The following is a 7787-nucleotide window of genomic DNA, read 5'->3' on the forward strand; positions in this document are numbered from 1 at the left end:
TCAATAGATGAATGAATTGAAAGATAAGTAGAATATATCCTGAGAGCTAAATCTTTTAAGATTTTAGTTTCCTCCTAACAGTTTAAAAATATCTCATCATCCGTACCTGTATCAAAGCACCAGGTGTACATCATGTGTACAAATCTTTCCAAAAAAAAAAAAAAAAAAAGCTCTTTTTCACAAGGGCACCTTTCTTTTTGCATTCATATTTAATCATTTTATAAAATTTATTTTTTATTGCATAATTACAACCCAAATGGGATAAACAGATATGTGAACAAACACAGCTCTTGGTAAATGCAGATTTCAATTGTAAGAGCAGACTGAAAGCTAGCTAGAAACTCGTTCATTGGCTTCATGTTTGGCCTGTCTTAGGCATCAGTTAGTACTTTTTTACTAACTGAGAGAACAGAGATCATCAGTGATTTCAGTGAATGGTTAGGTGGAGGTCATTATAAGAAACTTGCTTTAATTTTATACCAACAGTGTTTATTGACTATCTCCTGAATGCATTGCACCACATGAGGCCAATTCAGGAGAATCAGATCTTGAAATACAGAGAAAGGGTGATTCTGGAGAGAGATTATGGGAGAGGAATTAGGTAAGAAAGATGATTTTTTTATACTAACATAGAAAAATACTAAAAGCTTGAAGGGACAGGTATGACTTTGTCATCATTTGAACAAGGTACTTAGCTAGATTCTTACCAGCAAAAGCATCTCTGGTCCACAATAAACACCTTCCTGGCCTGATTCTAAGACTCCTTTTCTGGGTGTTTCATTTTTTTTTTTTTTCATTCAAATCAGTTTGCCTAAATAACATAATATTAACGTGTGTGTGTTTTAAATCAACTTGGAGAACATTTTACTTTCAGACACTTAGTACAGAAGATATGTATTATGTGAAATACAAAATGTGTTCAACACCACTTCCTGCCACTAACACAAAGTGATGCCCATCAGTGATTTACACTGAGACTAAATGTACAAATTCAAGCACTCAGAACTCAGCAATGCCCTGATTGAATTTTGGTCTACACAGTTCTCAAACACTTATCAGAATTCTGTATGTAAACTCTGATAGCAATAATGATAACTTCTTTTTAAAATTTTTATTGAAATATAGTTGATTTACAATGTTGTGTTAGTTTCTGCTGTACCACAAAGTGATTCAGATATATATATATATATATAATTTTTCCTATTCTTTTCCATTATGGTTTATCACAGGATATTGAATATAGCTCCCTGTGCTATACAGTAGGACTCTGCCATTTATCCATCCCTTATATAATAGTTTGCATCTGCTAATCCCAACTCCAAACCCATCCCCCCATTCTTTGGCAACCACAAGTCTGTCCTCTATGTCTGTGATTCTGCTTCATAGAGAAGGTCATTTGTGTCACATTTTAGATTCCACGTATAGGTTATATCATATGGTATTTGTCTTTTTCTTTCTGACTTACTTCACTTAGTATGATCATCTCTAAGTCCATCTACATTGCTGCAAATGGCATTACTTCATTCTTTATTATGGTTGAGTAATATTCCATTGTATACACGTACCACATCGTTTTTATCCATTCCTCTGTCTATAGACATTTATGTAGCTTCCATGTTTTGGCTATTGTAGATAGTGCTACTATAAACATAGGGGTGGATGTATCTTTTGAATTATAGTTTTGTCTGGGTATATGCCCAGGAGTGGGATTGCTGGATCATATGGCAACTGTATTTTGTAGTAGTGACAAGTTTTGAATAACCTAGATGTTCAGTCAGAACAGAGGAATCACCCATTGTTAGATGCTACTAACACAATAATATTGTCAGGTACTTTCGAAATACCTGTAACTTACAGTGAACATATATTTGGCAGAAAATTGTAATCATATTTCCTTTAAGATCTCACTCATAATTTTAAATTTTATGACAGAAGTTTTCCTTCTCTTCATTTAATTAATAGAGGAGTCTTTCTCGGGACCAGAAATACCAACAGGACATTGCATGATCCTTCCTGACAAAATGATGCAAAGTGGAATATTGAAAGAGGTGTCCACTTACACAGGAGTAAAGGGCTTTGAGTGTAACTCAAAGTAGGGAATTAGAATGATTCCATCTTGTCTTCCCCTGACTCTCAAAGGATCACAGTCCCTGTTAGAAGGAGGGATAGAAAAATCTACCCATAAACAGAGAAAGATATCATCTCAGCCTGGGCTCTGGGTAAAAAAAAAAAAAGTAACTACAGACCTACACTTGTGTAGATTTAATGGTATATTAACAGGATCTTCTGTAGAAATAAAACCATGCTGGACAGGAGCTTACAATCTAAACTGCAGAACAGATGGGAACGTAAAGTCCAGGGGAAGTGGGCAGAGTGGGGTCAGGTAGCACCGGAAGCCTGGGATGGGAATCTGAACTTTATCATAAATGGAAGGGATTTTTTTTTTAATCATACTAATGGGTTACTTACTGTAACTGTGTTAGTCCCTTTTAAAATCAAAGGGAATTCCAGATGGGACTTTTCATTTATAAAATCTAACATTTTGAGGATAATCATACTTTACAAATTTATCTGTTAATAACCCAGATTTGAGTTGTTCTTTAAATATTTTGTGTTGTTGAGGCATTAATGAACAAGCATTTCTTTTTCTGTTCACCAGCAAAATACCAACAAAATTGGGTCTGAGACTTCACAATTCCAAAGCATATTTCCTTACATTCACCCATTTGATTCTCCCGGTTGTCCTGGAAATGGGTATTGTTGTCACATATCACATCGATTTAATCAGTAAAGAGACTGGGGCACCTATAAAATAAACAAGACTAGTGTCAGGAAACTGTGGCTCCGAAAACCTGAGAGGCAGCCCCAAGGTCAGGGGCTCCTAAGTGGAAGGACTGAACTGATCTCAAGGTCAACTATCTCCCTCCCACCCCACCCCCCAATCCTCTCTCTTCCCAGGACCAATTTCCTTCCATATTTCTTTTTTCTTCATGAAAAAGATGAACAGAAAACAAGCCTATCAATTGGCATTTCCCTCTGTATAAAACACGATCAAAATATGGATCAAACAAAATGCTAGGTGCTCAAACAATAGAAAAAAAGATATCAAAACAAAGTGAGATTTGACTTAATTTAGATCTCCTTGATTAGTGAAAATTTCTCCTCAGAAATACTTGTTTTAGGCAACTAGAATTCTTCCTATCCTATTTATTTGGGACCACTTGTTCTGGTCTTACTGTTTATTCTATTCTATTTTATATTTCCTTTTATACCTAAAAATTAAACCAAATAATACAGTTTTCTTTAATTTGAGTGGTATGAATCATTTTTTTCTGTGTTAATGTTGATTTCTGTGTGTAACCATATAAGAAACACAATTTACTGATACTATTACCTATTATTATGTATATTATTTATTATATATATGATGTTATTTTATTCTTATTAATTATTATTTTCAATAATAAATTGAATATTTAAGTTATATATTTTTATACAAATTCCAAAAAGTAGAAGTGATTTGGTTTCTCAGAAGAGGTAGAGAAATAAGACATAGCACTCATAGTAACTTTGTAAAAAGGAAGTGTAAGAATTAGTATAGTGTAGATTTAGGTCTTTGTTCTTTGATACTCTTTTCTAAATACTTTCATATTTCTTTTTTATTAGTGCAGAATGCAAAAAAAAAAGTTACAAAAAATGACAATCTTAAAAACAAAACCTGTACCCTTTGAAAATGTTTCACTGTTGAATGTTGAAGGATTCCAGTGAAATACCTCTTAGTTTTGCTTGTACTTAGCTTGAAAAAAATGTAGCATTGAAAGTTTTGAATAGCTAAATTATACATTTAGCGAGCGTTCAGTCTATATTTTTTGGTTTCTCTTGTTTGAAGTTTCATTTCTGCTCAGACTTCCTCTCACCATCCATCCATCCCCTGCATATTTCAGCTAATAATATAATCCTTCCTCCTTTTGCCCACGTTGGTTTAGTCCCTGAGTCTCAGTAATAGTGAAAAGTAGCTTAACTCCTGGTTTCCTGAAGGCCCAGAGCTTCTAGGTATTTCAAAACTGTAAGCTGCAATTTTTTAGGCAAAGTGCCAAGACTTGGTCTGGAGGCTTCTACAGAGCCCAGAATCATTATTCACATCACGTATTCATTATAGCTGAGCAATGATACATAAAACAAATACCAATCCAATATGATCCTCTTCTCTTTCTTTATCTGTCACTCGATAGGGAGGCAGCCCTCCTGACTACTGTCTCCCCTCCTCTGACCCTCTTCTTCCTCTAGCTCGTTCACCCTACTACTCATCCTCCCTCTCACCCCCAGAAACCTTCCTCCACGCCTTTATGCAGACTCTTCCTTCGCCTGGAATAGCTTTCTTGTATTGCCTGGAAAACAAAGCCTTCAAGGCCCATTTCCAATGTCAACTTGAAAGAACGAAACTTTCTGTGTCCTCTCAGACATCACCGATCCCTTCTCCACCTTTCAGGACCTTGTGCTGACATGTCAGAGGGCATTTCTCAAGCTTCACTTGCCCTCACATACATATTTTCACTCCATATATATATATATATATATATATATATATATATATATATATATATATATATAATTATTATTATTACATTGACACTTTCCTTCATATGCAGTACAACAAATAACCCTATTTCCTGTGAGAAACTTACAATGCTGTCACTCAGGTCTTTCTTCATCTTTTGCAGTATTTAATGGCTTCCCCATCCCCTGTGAAGCTGATGTTGCTTCTTGGGATGGATTCTGTGAAATATCTTGATGGTTCTAGTCTAAGGAAGTTATCCTGAGACAGTTGTGTAACTGTTTACCACTGCCTCTACTCCCTGCTCTGCCAACTGTTGTTACTGAAGTATCTGAGTGTTTATTCAAAAGGATGGAGGATGCAGTCCTCAGTACACTATGTTGCTTTGAAGGGTAGGCATGGGCATCTCTGGCCATGACTCCTGGTTGAATCATTTGAAAGCCGCCTTCTACATACCTTGAAGGACACCAACAATCTGGATCTTCCTTCCACCTCTCTGGCTGTTCCCTTTCTGTCTATTTCTCTGGTTCCTTCCCATTTTCTTGTAAGTTTTGGAGCTGCCCAGGATTTGGCCTTTGGACCACTTCCCTTTTTATCTATATTCCCTCCCTGTGTGATCTCATCCTGTCTCATGGGTTTAAATGCCATCTACATGCTGATGACTCATAAATGAAATCTCCACTTTGCAACTCTGCCTTGAATACCATCCTTGTATTCATTTGGGTGTTTAGAAGTCATCTTGGACTTAACAAGTCCTAATCAGAGTTCCTGAAACCCAGTGAACTTGCTCCTCCTACATTTTCCCCCATTTAAGAAAATGGTCTTTCCCTTCACATATTTGATCAAAACAGAGTCATCCTTTCTTTCCTTACCCATATACAGTTCTTCAGCAAATCTGTTGACTCGTCTTTCAAAATAAATTCAGAATCTGACTTCTCACCTGCTTCTTATCATCATCTTGGGCAAAGCCACCATCATCTCAGATAGATGATAGGCCTTAGGCTATGAACCTTTCTTCTATTTCTGTTCTTACTCCACTTAAATCTATTTTCAGATTTCAGCAGTGAGAGTGATCCTATTAAAACATCCAGAACAATGTCACTCCTCTGCTCAAGGCCTTATAGTGATTGCCCTTAGGGTAAAAATCAGATCCTTGGGACTTCCCTGGTGGTGCAGTGGTTAAGAATCCGCCTGCCAACAGGGGGCACAGGGGTTCAATCCTTGGTCCAGGAAGATCCCACATGCTGTGGAGCAACCAAACCTGCACTCCATAGCCTGAGAGCCGCAACTACTGAGCCCACACGTGCTGCAACTACTGAAGCCCGCGCACCTATAGCCCGTGCCCCACAACAAGAGAAGCCACCGCAATGAGAAGCCCACACACTGCAACGAAGAGTAGCCCCCGCTCGTTGCAACTAGAGAAAGCCTGTGCACAACAACGAAGACCCAAAGCAGCCAAAAAATAAATAACTAATTGTTTTATAAAAGGACATACTTTGAAAAATAAAAAATCAGATCCTTAACCAAGGTATCTGAAGACTCCTGCTCCAGGCACGCTGCTGCCTCAGAACCCGTGTCCTTGCCCTTTCCTCTGTCTGCAGTGTTTCCCCTAGTATCTGCTTGCTTGGGTCCTCCCACTTCCTGTCCTGACTCACGGAGGGCTTCTCCAACTTCCCCTCTGAATTTACAGGCCCTGCTTCCTCCCTTTCCCATACACTCACTACTCTGCTTCTCTGTTTATTTTACTCCATAGCTATTAGCACCATCTCACATTTTGTTTTTCTATTTCTCTTATTATCCATCTCCTCCCTCTAGAATAGTACATTCCATGAAGGCACAGATCTTACCTGTTTAATTCATTCCTTTACACTTAGTTTCTATAACAGTGCAGTAAGTCCCCTACATACGCACCTTCAAGTTGTGAACTTTCAAAGATGTGAATGTGCGTTTGCATGTCCAATCACGTAAGTGAGTTCACGGGTCTGGCATATGTTGTCACGTGCGTGCATCCTCTACAAGTGGTTGTGCTTTTGTGTACTTTACTGTACAGTACTGTATAGAGTGCAGTAGTACAGTATCTTTATTTCAAGCCCAGGATGTCCGGAAGCAAGTGTAAAAGAAGCAGTGAAGTAGCTGATACTACTGTACTTTTCAAGGTACTGTACTGTAAGATTAAAAATGTTTATTTTTTGTGTTTGTCTTTTATGTATTATTTTTTTGAAAAGTATTATAAACCTATTACAGCACAGTACTATATAGCTGATTGTGTTAGTTGGATACCTAGGCTAACTTTGCTGGACTTACGAACAAATTGGACTTATGAATGCACTCTCAGAATGGAACTTGTTCGTATGTAGGAGACTTACTGTATCTGCTAGACAGTATGCCCTCAAATATGGCTACAGGAGCAAAGGTATATGGGGCTTCCAGGGAGAGTGTGATGACTGCAGCTGGTCTATCCCATAGTAAGTGTGAATGTTTCTGTGTAAGAGGTCTGTTCATAAAGTACATTCACCACCATGTTACCTCTTTGCTGCATGTCCTGTACATATTAATCAACCACAGACCTAAAGCATAATGAGGCAGAAAAGAGTGAGAGAAAGAGAGAAGGAAGAGAGAGAAAAGGAAAGAGAGGAGAGAGATTCCTTTTAATAAACTAGGTAGATCAAGGTTTCCATTACCAGGAGGAAAAGTAATGTTTTAAAAATTTTCTGTACAATCTCTTCTTTGAGAGGACATTCAACTAGATTTAACCTGTACTATAATATATTCCAAAATTGTTGGTCAAGGCATTAAGTGACTATATCTTAGTTTCCGTGCCCTCACTGTCTAGTTAGGAGTATGCATCACCACTAATAAAATAGCATAAAGCTGGTTAAGAGCAGGGACTTGGGAGCAGAGAGCTTAATCTTGGTCCCAGCTCAGCTCTTCCTCTCACTGTGCCTCAGTTTCTTCAGCTAGAAAATGAGAGATAAAGCCAGTACCTACCTTACAGGGCTGTTGTGAAGATTAAACTAATCAATATTTATAAAACACTTAGAATAGTATCTAGCACAAGTTACTGCTACATTTTTAAAAATTGAATAATTAAATTAAAAAGTGTTCAGGGCTTCTCTGGTGGCGCAGTGGTTGAGAGTCCGCCTGCCGATGCAGGGGACACGGGTTCATGCCTGGGTCTGGGAAGATCCCATATGCCGCAGAGCGGCTGGGCCCGTGATCCATGGCCACTGAA

Source organism: Mesoplodon densirostris, chromosome 2, assembly GCF_025265405.1.
Source record: "Mesoplodon densirostris isolate mMesDen1 chromosome 2, mMesDen1 primary haplotype, whole genome shotgun sequence".
NCBI lineage: Eukaryota > Metazoa > Chordata > Mammalia > Artiodactyla > Ziphiidae > Mesoplodon > Mesoplodon densirostris.